General features: G+C 33.1%; 1 long non-coding RNA gene across 2 annotated transcripts; it reads right to left on the reverse strand.

The window, feature by feature from the left end:
• Window positions 1–1,823: 1,823 nt before the first annotated feature.
• Window positions 1,824–4,292, reverse strand: LOC108456395 (uncharacterized). 2 transcript variants are annotated; one of them, XR_008271054.1, is made up of 3 exons: window positions 4,212–4,292; window positions 3,674–3,778; window positions 1,824–2,114 (listed from the first exon to the last, which is right to left on the reverse strand). It is a non-coding gene; the product is annotated as an uncharacterized LOC108456395 (long non-coding RNA). The 2 variants fall into 2 exon arrangements; XR_001866903.2 differs by having other exon boundaries at window positions 3,674–3,759; window positions 4,212–4,288.
• Between the last annotated feature and the right edge of the window lie 10,984 nt (window positions 4,293–15,276).

Consider the following 15,276-nt stretch of genomic DNA (forward strand, 5'->3'; position numbering starts at 1 on the left):
CAATTTATTGGGAAATATTTATTTTAATGTTTTTAGTGCATTTGATGTATTATATTATTAAAATTTGTTTTATATAAAAATTAATACGACTAGATCGGACTCGGGTTTAGTATTTTTTTATTTAAGCTATCTAGTTTGGGTAAAATTTTAGGCTTATTTTGAGTCGAGCTAGGCCTGAATCTAAAACATGAACCTAAAATTTTACATTAACCCGACCTAAATCCAACCCATAGTCAGATGTCTACCTTACATTTTTTAAAGATTTAAGAAAGGAATTTAGATTTGAGAATTTAAATGTTGAAGGTTTATAATTTAGTGTGTGTGATTGTGAGATAGAGTCAACTAAGTTGAACCCAATGCCCATAATGTTCCATTTCTTTTCTCCTATACGAACATAAGATTGAGAGTCACGGAGCTCCACTACTTGTAACCAATATTGTCCCCACCCTTTTGACCATTCTATTTTCCTTTATTCTTTTTTATTCATTTCTTCTACATCAAGGCCAAGGCCAAGGCCAAACCCTCTCTAGTTATAAATTTCAAGTTGGATATCCGCCTGGTTTGCTTGCATTATAGTGCCATTACACTGCCATTTTTTTATTTCTGAATTTTTCATTTCTTTTTATGACATCAGCTTTAGTCTTTTGGCCAATCTGATAACATATAAATAGCAGCCATATCCTCAGTTCTCCTTCACCAACACTCAAAACATGGACTTGATAAAAAAGTTGAAGGCATTTTGTGTTTCAGTGTGTCCTATATTATTAATACCACACTCGTCACATCCGCCGCCGCCGCCGCCACCGCCACCACCACCATCACTAGCTCTCCCAGTTGTCAACCTTGAATTGCACCAGCAACAACCACCACCTTCTGCAAATGAAACCTTGCAACCAGACTCACCATTTCATACCCTCAACCACTCCGAATTTCAATCACCACCACCACAGACACCGCGGCTTCCCCAACAACAATCACTGTCGCCAACTCCCTCCCATTGGAAACTTGCAGCAGCTCAGCAGCATCTGCAATGGTTAAACGCAGTCCTGTCATTTTGTTTTTCGTATCCCGTTATCATGCTCCAATTCCAATACGCTCAAACCGATCAAAATCAATTCAATGCTTCTTTGATTGTGCTTTCCTTTCTCGTCCTACTTATTTTTAATCTTTTCTTACTGGCTTTGTTTATCAAACCAATTTCTACCCGAACTTCAGAAACATTAGAAAAAGTTGGGGTCCTTGTAGCTGTTGCTGCATTTTGTCACACCGTAGCAATCCCCTTCCCCTTGGAGCTTAAATGCGTCGTCTTTGCCGTGTTTATACTCTTCTTGCTCCTTCTCACCGCCTTCATATACTTCAATGGCAAAGGGGCTTGATGAATTGCATGCCTTCTGTTCTTCTTATGTGGAATAAGCTTCCCATGCAGATTCAGTGTAACAACATGCACCATTTGATTCCTTGTCAATGTAGCAAAATTTGTATGCTAATGTGCTTCCATTTATGTGAGAAATTTACCATTATGATACCATTAATTCCATATTCAGTTTTTTAAATTTCTTTATGCTCTTTCTCTTTTAAGTTTTTGTAACGCCCATTACCCGTATCCAAGGCTGGAACAGGGTACGAGGTATTACCAGACTTAACCATACACAAAGACGAAAACCGGGCCACAAATTTTCATTTAATTCAAAACTTCTCAAACACATGCATATCGTCCCTTAAACATCCATGTCCAAGGCAACATTACTCATCTCCGTATTACACATTTAATTCATAATCCATAGGCATGCATTCAACTTACAGGATATATTACTAATCATGCATAACAAACAAACCTAACTATATCATTACATCACAAACATAAGATATAACATGTTTAATTAAACTTACAAACCATAATGAATAAAGGTCATATCTCATGACCATATATGGTAGCTCAATGCAGACCAATACGTTTGGCCAAAGTCATAATAATAATACATATCACAAACTAACTTCCTATACATGCCACTCACTTGATATTTCTAATATTTGAATTAATTCTCCCAAAAGTGATAGGTTGATAGTGTGATTCTGCCTCCGACGATCTTCAACCTCGAGCCGACTTGCCAAAACTGAAGAAGTGGAGAGGAAGCGGTAAGCTTTACGCTTAGTAAGTCGATATGAAATTAATAAACAATTACCATCATGTTTTTCTAAGATAAAACACCAAAATTGTACAATTTACACATGTTCAGGTTAAGCTGTTTTACCGAGTTATAGTTACTAAATCATTTATATCTGGAGATACGAAACTCCAAATTAAGTTCTGTTAATTTTCTTTGAAACTAGACTCATATGCCTTTCTCCCATAAAATTTCCAGAATTTTTGGTTTAGCCAATTAGTACAGTTTATTCATTAAAATTTCCCCTGTTTCAATTTTCAGCTACTCTAACCTTTGTTCACTACAAATCAATTTTCTCTCTGTACAGAATTCAAAGGGCTATGCCGTTTATTTCTGTTAAAAATAGACTCAATAAGGAATCTATACATGTAAAATATAACTCCTAATTATTTTTTTACAATTTTTAGTGAATTTCTCAAATAGGAATAGGGGATCTCGAAGTCATTCAGACTCTGTCTCACAACAATTTAAATATCTCTTAACATAAAGTTCAATTGCATGTACCGTTTCCTCTATGTGAAACTAGACTTATTGAGATTTAATCTCATATTTTTATTCAGCCCCTAACTCAATTTCCACAATTTATGGTGAATTTCCAAAGTTGCACCACTGCAGTAACCTAAAACTGTCAAGGCTGAATTTGCTCATTCACCACTATTATTCACAAAATCCATACAATATCATTTCATCCATCATGGTAAGAACACATAATTATGCTTCATAAGCATGGACTCATAATCACAAGGTCATCACAAAAGCATTCTCATGAACATTCTTACCACACAATTACAACATATCAACTTCTCTACTCGAGAGTTTACGCACATACCTGTTCATCGTGCTCATTTCACAACACTTACCAACATGTCGCTTTTATCTGGAGTATTTCACTTCGTTCACTTGAGATTTACCCGTTGAACACATCAGAATATAATTCGGATACACGAAATCAAGCTACCATAGTTTCACCCATAATGAACTCGGAACGCAACTCAACGAGCTCGGGTGTTCACATCCATAATGAACTCGAAACACAACTCAACGAGTTCGGATGCTTGCATCCATAAGTGAACTCGGAACGCAACTCAACGAGTTCGGATGCCTCATAATTCTCACGAACTCAGAACGCAACTCAACGAGTTCGGATCTCAATTTTCCTAGTGACATGTCACTTGTATCCTAACCTATTCCTAAGGTTCAAACGGGCTCTTTCCTCGATCATACGCCTTTGCCATCTTTCTCGTGATGTCAATATCGATACTCCGGTGGCAACTCATATTTTTCAAGTATTCCACATAATTTGTATAATAATTCAACAATAATCATAGAATGCAATAATTCATAAACAATAATCATCATACCATTATCAAGACATCAACAACATATAGTAATGTTGCATCATTTACATAATATCAAATTATTCACATATATGTATACTTACAATTCATGTAATATCATAACATTAACATTAAAATACACATAGCATTATTAAAATCATATGAACTTACCTCGTATGCGAAAATGGTCATTTTTACCATTTTGTCCACAACTTGGTATTTTGCCAATTTTAGCCCGAATTTCAATTTTCCTTGCTCTATCATTTCAAATATAGCCTAATTAGGACAACCCAAAATCATATTTTAGAAAAATTATAATTTTGCCCCTAAACTTTCACATATTTACACTTTTACCCCAAATCTCGTAAATTAAACTTCATCTTATTTTCTTATGTTTTATGACATGCTGATCATTTTTCCCTTCTATAGCAACATCCAATTCTCACTCTAACATGTACTTATGAACATTAGGTATTTTTACCGATTTTGTTATTTTACTCGTTTTCACGTAAAATCGCTTAGCAAAAGTCGTTTATCTAACACCCAACCTTCATTTTATATCATTAGAGATCAAAATACATGCATATTATTCATGGGTAAATTTTTAGACATGAACCTTAGCTCAAATTAATGGTAGAAATAAGTAAAACAAGTTACCGAGATTTAAAAAATGTAAAGAACTTTAAAAACGGGGCTAGGGAGCACTTACAATCGAGCTTGGGAGTTTGAAAAAATCCTAACCATGGCTGTTGCTGGTAGAAACGATTGAATGAAGAAGATGATAGCTAATTTGGCTTATTTCCCTTTTTAATTCTTTTAATTATTAGTTTACCAAAATACCCCTAACTTAAAAATATTTTATTACACCCATTTCATGTCCATTTTTGTCCAACAATTAAAAAATGGTCTAATTACCATTTAAGGACCTTTAATTTAAAAACTCATAACAATTTGACACTTCTAACATGTAGAACTCAACTTTTGCACATTTTACAATTTAGTCCTTTTGACTAAATTAAGTGCCCGAACGTCAAAATTTTCGAACGGAATTTTCACGAAATTATTCCATGAACTCGTAGACCATAAAACTATAATAAAAATAAAATTTTCATCGTCGGATTTGTGGTTCCGAAACTACTGTTCTGACTAGGCCCAAAATCAGGGTGTTACAGTTTTTATATTAAAAAAATTAAGGTAACAATAAATTCAAGATTCACATATAAAATTGAGCATGATAAATTTCAAACATGAATTCTTATGAACTAAAGTTTATGTGTTTAATAATTATGCTAAAGTTTCATTGACTAATTGATATATCATTCAAGCAAACTAGCTAATTCAATACGGGGATTCTACATGAATATTATATGCTTAATTTACCTTCAAATTACGGTATGAATTCGTATATAAATATTCTCCATGCCTTTAAGATAAATAATGAAAACACTCTTAATTCAAAACAAAAATCTACAAATTGTCTAAAGCATTCAATAACAATACATTTACCCTATACTTTGAAAAACATATACTCCCTAAGGTTTATATATATATCAAACAAATTTAAATTAAAAAGGTAAGTATACTCGATTGTTGTTTATCATCTACTTGTATTTATTTTTATCTATTTTTAATTATAAATTAATAAAAAAGTTAACTTTTTTTAAAAATTTACAAGTACAAATGCATTACAAATCACAAATTATACATGTATGATAAATTAGAATTAAAAGAAACTAAATACAAAGCACAATATGTTAAAATTTGGAATATATTCAAATCTAGATTATAGTAAATTTAGAAAAAACTCATACCTAGTAAAACTTAAACTTAGAATCATTTAAAAGAGAATTCACACATAATAAAACTTAAATTTAGACTATCAAAATTTTACGACTTCAACTTTCTAGCACAATAAAAAATGATTATTAGAACAAGGTTAGTTGAATCAAAGATAGTCCGTTTTGACATGAATTGACCACGTCTTAGCTCGACGTAGTATAGGGTGGACGAGTTTAAACATAAACATTGGCAAAAACATAGTTTAGTCGGATGTTTGTGCATATATGACTATATAGAATAATGGATTGTTGGTTTTGGTATTATTTAATTGGATTTCTTACTGTTGATTTCAAATGTAAATACAATGTGAACATTGGAAATTGATGTATGGTTGTTATGCTTTCTTACATCCATGAACCTACAACATTTGTATGTCCCATCTACATACCTTATTATCATTCTTTTTTAAGTCGCATGATCAAAAGCTTCGGACCAAATCAGTAATTTTATTATTATTTTTCATTATAAAAATGTTTTCGATTTGTAAATTGTCGTTCATTTAAGGCTAATAGATCTTTCAATAAATTGATATTGTTCTTGATTAGAGTTTTGTCTTCTTACCCTCCCAAAAGCTTCGAGTGAGACCGCTTGAAGAGGTAATAAGTTCATAGAGAGGGAGCAACTCACCGAGATATTTGATAAGTTAAACCATGGATAGTGTGCATGGTTTGACTCGAATCCATGCCTGTAGTTTATATGATATGGGTTAGAGGTGTTTATGGGCGAGCTTATTAACACATTTTATGCTTGCCTAAGTTTAACCCGATTTGAAATATGAACTTAAAATTTTATCTAAACCCGCTCATATTTGTAAATAGTTAACCTAAGCTCATCTTAGAGGTGTGCATGGGCCGGGCTGCGAAGGCCCGCCTGAAAAATGGGAGGGTTCGGGTAAAAATATAGGCCCGAAATATGGGTTTGGGCAAAAAAACGAGGCCCATTTAGAAAATAGGCCTGGTTCGGGTAAATTTTTTTTGGCCTGAGCACGGCCCGGCCCGGCCCGGCTCGAATTATATACTAAATATATATTTTTTATTTTTAATTTTAATATAATTAATTTTTATTATATTTTCAATTTGTGTATTGTTTTAAAAATTGTTTTAATATATTTTTATTTGTTTTTGTTTTAATATTTGTTTTAAATGTATTTGATTATTTAATATATGTTAAAATTTTTTATTTAATGAAATAAGTTAAAAAATTTAATATGGGTCGGGCCGGGCAGGACTCGGGCTTAACAATTTTATTTTGGGCCGGGCTTGGACAAATTTTTAGGCCCATATTTCGGGCCGGGCTAGGCCCGAGCCTAGAAAATGGGCCTAAAATTTTTTGTGGGCCCGGCCCGGCCCGCCCATGCACACCTCTAGCTCATCTTATGCTCACCCATTTTTTTAATTTTAAAACAATGTATACTTATTTTATTTTTATTTTAATATTTAGTAATTTTGTATGTTTTTATTTATTAAAATTTTATATATAGCCTTTTAGGAATTTTTTTAAATGTTTACATTATAGTATTATTATATACTATTATAAATTTAATTTTTATGTTATAAATTATATAATATATAAAAATAAAAAATATAAAATAGGTTTACTTTACGATTTGACTCTTGAAGTATACTTATTTTCTCACTTTGATACCTATTTTTTTGTCTCAATTTAGTACTTAAAGTATTGTTCTTTTATGGTTTTTGGTCCAAAACTTAACTAGAAAAATAAATTGGGACTAAAAAAAGTTTAGATACCAGAGTAAAAAAACAAATATACTTTAGAGGTCAAATCGTGAATTAAACCTATAAAATATTACAATCTTAAAAAAGGTTGAGTTAATTTTGAGTTTTAAATGTTTAAACTCAAATTCGACCTATATTTTAAACGAGTATAATTTTTTTATATAAACTTATTTTTAAATATAATATTTTTACTTAAATCTGCTCAAATGTAAACATGGGATGGATTTTTATGCTCGGAGAAGTAGCCTAGTCCAAAAACAATTCTAGCAAGGTACATCAATTTTGGGCCAACCATGCTTCACCAACTTTTTCCAAATGAATTGAAAATCTGTCAAGAAAAACAATATATAACCATCATTATCAGCGAGAAATAAAAGAAACTAAAACAGCGGAGGAAAACAAAAATTCTAAAAAAAAAAAAAGGTGTTTTGTTAAGCGGATCGAATAATATATAAAAAAATAAAAATATTAATAAAGACTTATAAAATATAATTTATTTAATTATAAAATAAATTTAAAAGTTATAAAATAATTTTTATTATTACTTTTTTTTCTTCCAAAACCATACGAATTAAATCGTGTTTTGGATAAGTAACTATCTAAACTTAACTTGATTCGACGATAAAAAGAATTGAGGATAAAAATTTTAAATATTAAAATAATATTTAAAAAATTAACCTACAATTTGACTGATCAATTTATTCGATTTTAACAACAAAAAAAAAATATTGATTTCAAATTTAAAATTAACTCTAAATCCAACATTCAAATTCTAAATAACCTTTCCTTTTGAAATCTTTCTCCTTTCAAAAATATTAGAAAAAAATCAACCACAAAAAAAAAACAAAAACAAAAATGATATGTAAAAAATGAGGAAAAACGTAGCAGTTGATTTTTTTTATCTCAAAGGTTGAAAAACATGTCATACAAACCCTTCTTGTGTCTTTGGATATCTTTCTTCTTTTTGTCACTACAAAATAATGGGTACAACTTTGTTTCGGACTTGTCCACAGTCCGATTAAAAGATGCACTTCTTAGTCTTTCTCAATTTCTCATGTCAACCATGACTCACTTTAATTTACTACAAAGTACTTGATTAGGATGTTTCTTAGCTTTAATGCCTTGGTCCTAAAATATGGAAAAATTTTCTTTTAATCCCTTTAAAAATTTTGAAATTAAATAATATTTTGTCCCTTTAAAATGAAAGCAAATTCTGTTTACTCCATTCAAAAAATGAAATCACAAATTTAAACATGATAAATTATAATCTAAATTATTTATTGGGATTTTAATAAGATTTAACTTATTTTAGATCCAATAAAAGGCTAAACTATTGAGATTGAAGTGAAAAGTTTAAAATTGAAACATATTTAATGATGGAGAGCATTTTTGGCTTACCTATTAATTTAATGGTTAAATTCTGCTATTAATTTAGTGTAAGTTATAGATTTAAGTTTTGTTTTTAATTAAGTTATTTTTATTTTTGTCAACTTTAAAATTTTAATCTTGACTTTAATTGAAAAATTTTTGAAATTAAGATTGAAAATGAACAAAAAAAAACTATATCTACAACTTAAATATAATACAAAATTAATAGCAAAATTTAAATTAATGAATATAATTATTATTTAAGTTAAATTGAAATTTTAAAATTGGGAAAATATTAGACTAACTAGTAGTAAATCCTTAGGTAGCAACAACATCAGCACAAGACAAGAAGCAGTCGTTGGTGGATGGAATATTAGAAGGCAGAGAGAGAGTGTGGGGTATCCTATGACTTTGGCCTATTAGACAGCATATAGGCTAATACAGTATTCGGAGCTCCACTCCGTTCCCCCGATCAACTCTAAACAATAATATGACTTTGGTGTCCGTTGTCCTCTGGTATCCATTTGTTTTTTTTAATCTTTAATTTGCCAACCAAAGAAAATTTCACCACTACTTCCCTTTATTTTTCCTTTCACTTTCTCTCTTGTACTATATATATTTTATACAACCCTTTTGTCTTCTTTCTTTATTAAAATACAACACTCCTACCTCCATTCGCCAGGGAAACTGTAAACAAAATGATTTTTAAATACTACCATTCATTTTAATATATATATATATATATGATTATTCAAATAATTGAACATATTTGTATTAAATATCTCACCCTCACTTCACATAGAACATAGCCCAAAAAGAAACCATGCTATATTCACTTACATCATTCATGGCAGGCACCTTCAATAAAAAAAAAAAAAAAGACCTTTCCCATTTGTGGTTGTGATGTGAACGTGTGCATGGTTGAACCCATTTGACACAAGACCTTCCAACAAATTCCTATATAACTTTCTTGTCCAAGGATGTAGTCAGTGTTGTTCTCATCGATCTTACTTCATTGGCTTTTTCTGACGGACAATCCATCAGAAAAACATCCTGCACATGGCCATAATATCCACACTTGAAACAAATAGTTGGAAGAGACTCGTACTTAATCTGTTGAATTCATTCTCCAATCATGACTTTTGAGACAAAAAGTTTCTCAAGATCAATGTAAATAGTTAAACGGACAAACTTTTGTTGCTTTCTATAATCCATATCATAATCTAATTTAATGCCTTTATGAACTAAATTCTCTATCTCTATCAATATGCTTTTTCGATACATATATCTAGAGAGTCCTGGTAATCTGATCCAATCCATAACTTTACCAGGGTACAACTTTTAGGAATCAAAATCCATGGATCACGGTTGTAATGTAAGATATTGATCATACATAACCCATGGCCCCTTTGTGAGAGCCTTCTCATATTCTTCTTCTCATTGAAACTTAGTGAAATAATAGTCATTCTCAATGTCCACGATTCAAAAGCTTGAGACAGCTTCCATAGTGCATAAGCTCTATTGGATAGGGCATTGAAACCTATCCTTCGACCTAGAAGCTTGATGACCATTGTCCAAGCCGTGCTCCGTTCCAAAATCTGATATACCCTTTCAGAAAATTGGGTCGCTGGCATACCATCAACAAAAAATGTAGACACATCCCCATCAAGTAGTTCAATGTCATCGCCGTCAGCTAGACCATTCTCATCCCCTAACCCATTCGGATTAGGTCCCTTCCCATCGCCAACGCATCCCGGATAGACACTCGACCCTCAGAATGAGAGTCAATCATCATGTTAGTGCGATCACCAGTCTCATCCTCCTAAAACTGCACCTTTTTGGTCAGCTTATCACCTTCCTGGCTCCCACCATAGCTGTCAAGACTTATGCCCTCCATGCAGATCTGGTCTTTTTCTTCCTCTTCTTCCTCCTATTTCTTCTTTTCTTGAGTCAAAAGTGCTTTTCATTTCTCAACATTTTTTTATCACAAAGTACTTGACTAAGATGTTTCTTAATTACCTTTAATTAAAATGCAGGTATAATTCATAAATATATAAATAAATTATATGTTAGTATCTTACTCGTTAATTTAAATATTATCTTAGGCGTTTATTTTTCTTAAATTGAAAAGAGATTATGGATAATTTAAAATATTGAATAAAAATAAGATTTTAATAAGATTTGATTTGTTTTATGACTAATAAAGCTCTTAAAGGTTAAACCATTGGAACAGAAGTGAAAAGCTTAATATTGAATATTTTTATGATTAAGATTAATTTAATAGATAAATCTTACTATCTTTTTAATCACAGCATATTTTGAATTATGAGATTTTAGAATTTTAAAATTAAGATAAAAAATTAACTAAATTGAAGAACAATAATTAAATCTGCAATTTACATATCATATGAGATTAATAGTAAAATCTTACCTAATAAATTTAACTGAACTAATTCATCAAAATATATAAACACTAAAGTTACTCGTCCAACAATCACTAATAATATCTTAATTTTACCTAGAAAGCAGGGAAGGAAAAGAGAAACAAAACAGAAACTTCCTAGGTATATCAGGAATCCGTTGCTTAAGTAGCCTAACTTTGTCTTGCATATAAAACAAAAGAAATGGAGAAGAGATAGTTAAAAGATAATCCATTTTATTAATAAAATATTTAAATATAATCTTGGTTTAATATCTATATATTTTCTATAATTAAATAAAATATTTTAAAATTTATTTAATTTTAATTAAGGCTGATGATTTTTATTTTACTCAATTTCAAATCAAAGCAAGTCGAATCTATTAAGTAAAGCTTTTGTATTTATATTTAACATTTATTTTGAGCTAATTTAAATACAAGTATAAAACAGAATTCTTTAAATATATTATTTTAAAATATAAAAAAAAGTAAACATATTTTTATTTAAATAAATGTTTAAATGTTTGCATCCCACACTCACTTCACATGGCTAATGAAATTTTAAAAAATCAAAAACCCAAAAAGGGAAACAAAGGTGCTCTGTAATAAGCCAATGTTAAAGAGTAATGAGAAACACAATTCAAGAAGAAGAGAAGAAGATTAATTCCATATCTATTTAGCTGAACAACCAACTACTGTATTTATACAGACTTGAACAATAAAGTGTAACGACAGTAACTGCTAACAACTAATTAGCTGCTAACAGCTAACCATTACTTAACTATTAACTACCAGTAACTATAACACTTTCTTTTATTCCTTAATATGCCTCCAGCTACTTGACCTCTGCTGCTGGTTCCTGTTTGGAAAGAACTTTGAGACACGATCGAAATTTCGTAAACATAGGAGCAAACAAGGGCTTAGTGAAAATATCTACTACTTATCCTGAGCTGGGACATGCCCCACAAGCAATTGTCCAACAGCAACCTTTTCCCTAACAAAAAATAAATCCAACTCCACGTGCTTGAATTTTGAATGCAACACTGGATTGGCTGACACTAGAATTATCGCACCACACGGTAGCTTTCTTGGAAGGAACAATATGCAACTCAGACAAGAGAGACTCGAGCCACACTATTTCAGTAATAGCATGAGCAAGTCCTCGATACTCAGCCTCTGCAGTGGATATGGAGATAACGAGTTGCTTCTTGGATCCCCAGGCCACAGGGTTACCACCAAAAAACACACAGAAACCTGTAGTGGACCGCCTATCGTCGATATCAGTACCCCAGTTCGCATCAGAAAAATCAAATAGATCCAAGTGGGTAGCAGCAGTAAAATGAAGACCATACTCCACAGTATTCTGAAGATATCGAAGAATTCGTTTTACAGCCTTAAAATGCTGATCAAGAGGCTGATGCATGAATTGACAGACTTTATTAACAGCAAATGTAATGTCAGGCCGAGTGATAAGAACATACTGAAGGGCACCTACAATGCTCCTATAGTCAGACTCATTTTCAATAGCACTACCATCATGTTGAGATAAACGTGTCGAAGTAGCCATGGGAGTAGGAGAACCCTTTGCACACTCCATTTGAGCTCTCTTTAAAAGGTCAAGGATATATTTGCGTTGACTCAAGAACAACGCATTAGTAGTAGGCAAGACTTTAATACCCAGGAAATTACTAAGAGGCCCCAAATCCTTCAAAGAAAATTGTGTATCCAAGGTTGTGACAAATTCATCAATGCTGCCTTGATGATTACCGGTGACAATGATGCCATCGACATAGACAAGCACATATAGCAACACACCTCCAGTTTTTTGAATAAACAAAGAGCCATCTGACTTTGCTAATACAAACCGAGAAGTAAGTAAAAAGTCTCTAAGTTTGGAAAACCAAGCACGTGGTGCCTGTTTAAGGCCATACAGCGCCTTCTTTAATCGACATACCAAATTCTGACTACCATGATGTTGCTCAAAGCCAGGGGGTTGAACCATGTAGATCTCTTCAGTTAAGTCTGAAGATGTGATTATCCTAATCAAATCTTCAAGGTGGAGATTGTTAACATTATGATTAATGGTAGACAATTTTAATGGCAAACAATCTCCACCTTGAAGATTTGATTAGGATAATCACATCTTCACACACTTCCTTCAACTCCCCAAATTCGATAAAGCTATCTTTTGTAGTGCCTCCAAATGCACTCAACTAAATCAGAGAACCACTCCCGGTTAGGGGACATATGATAGGTACAACCCGAATCCAATATCCACTCATCTGAATGGAACGACGATGATGATGCAACCAATGATAATTCGAGTCACGGTATCATGCTTTGCAACACAAGCATCTACAGCAGACTTTTCCTTATTCTTGACTTTGGACAATTTTTCTTCCAGTGGCCTTTCTCATGACAAAAGGCACATTCATCTTTCCCGAGCACGGACTTTGACTTTGATCTCCCTTTTGAGTTTTTTCCGAGTGTATGAACGACCTCGGACTACTAAAGCTTCTGTATCTCTGATTGAGTTTTTCTGTTTGTCCTTCTTTCTCTGTTCATAACTGTATAAGGCCGCACAGACTTCGCTCAGAGATATATCACTCCTGCCATGAAGTAGAGTAGTTTCTAGGAACTCAAACTCCTCAGGAAGTGACCCCAACAGCATCAAAGCCAAATCTTCATCTTTGAATGTCTCATCCATATTCAACAAATCAGTGACTAACTGATTAAATTTGGTGATGTGATCATTCATTGTGGTACTTGGGACGTATGTGAAGCGAAACAGTCTTTTCTTCAAGTGGAGCTTATTTTGACTGTTTTTCTTCAAAAAATTTTCTTCAAGTGCCACCCACAACTTATTTGCGAAGTTTCCTTTGAAAAAGCATACCGCTCTCGAGAAAGGCATGATCGAATTGTGCCACATGCCAACCGATTGATCGCCTTCCAATCTTTCTCCTGTACATCATCTGGTTTCTCTTCATCAATGGCAATGTCTAGACCTCGCTGAAAAGGGCATCTAGAACCTCACTTTGCCACATACCAAAATGGCCCGTGCCATCAAAGATCTCCACGGCCAATCTTGCATTTGCAATTGTCGGTCTTGTCCACATGGACGATGTTGAAGCTCCTACACCGACCGTTTTCTCCATAATCTTTCAATATACCTAAGGAAATCTTTTACGATGTGGAAGATCGGTTTAAGCGCAACCATAGAGCATACTACGATTAACCTTCGGCTCTTGATACCACTTGTTGTTCTAATAGGGTCGAAAGCGTGTAAATTATTGTACTAAAAAATCACACAAAGTTCAATTCCCAGGGAAGAGAGGTGGATCACAAGGATCTCTTAAATACCAAGTCTTTCCTTAGTCAGAATATCCCTTCACTCCAGAAGTGATTCCCATAAAGAGAGCTTTCTTTGCCCTCGGATCTAACTTTGACTCCTTCACATGGTAATATGCAGTGGATCCAAACACATGTAAGGAATCATAATCTGTAGCCAGTTTTCCAGACCATACCTCCATAGGAGTTTTTCTTTCTAATGTAGATGATGGCAAACGATTAACAAGATGGCCAGCGTATGTCACAGCCTCAGCCCAAAATTGCTTGCCCAACCCAGCATTGGACAACATACAATCGAACTTTCTCCAGCAATGTTTGATTCATACGCTCTGCCACTCCATTCTGTTGCGGTGTATCCCTAACTGTGAAATGTCGAACAATACCATACTCTTGGCACACATCGAAGAACGGATCACTTCTATATTCGCCTCCATTGTCCGTTCTAAGCCGCTTGATTTTCTTGCCAGTCTGTTTTTCGATCATAGTTTTCCATTTAAGAAAAACTCCAAGCACTTCATCCTTAGTTTTCATGGTATACACCCAAACTCTTTTGGAAAAGTCATCAACAAAGGTAACAAAGTAGTGTTTTCCTCCCAACGAAGGTGTTCTGGAAGGCCCCCACACATCTGAGTGAATATATTCCAAAATACCTTTTGTATTATGGATAGCAGTGCCGAACTTCACTCTCTTTTGCTTTCCCAGAACACAATGCTCGCAAAATTTTAATTTGCAAGCCTTTGCACCTTTCAACAATCCTTGCTTTGCCATAATTTGCAAGGATTTTTCGCTGGCATGTCCCAACTTCATATGCCACAATTGCATTGAGTCCAAGTCTTTGTTACCGGAAGCTGCAGCGACTGCTCCAATAACTGTACTACCTTGATAGTAATACAAGTTATTTTTCCTGATGCCTTTCAATATCACAAGTGCGCCAGATGTCACTTTCAAAACCCCATCTCTCATAGTAACAACTGAACCATTGGATTCCAAGGCTCCCAATGAGATGAGATTTTTCTTCAAGCTGGCACGCATCAACATCGTTAGAACTCTGGTTGATCCATCTT

The sequence above is a fragment of the Gossypium arboreum genome, chromosome 9 (assembly GCF_025698485.1).
Source record: "Gossypium arboreum isolate Shixiya-1 chromosome 9, ASM2569848v2, whole genome shotgun sequence".
Classification (NCBI taxonomy): Eukaryota; Viridiplantae; Streptophyta; class Magnoliopsida; order Malvales; family Malvaceae; genus Gossypium; species Gossypium arboreum.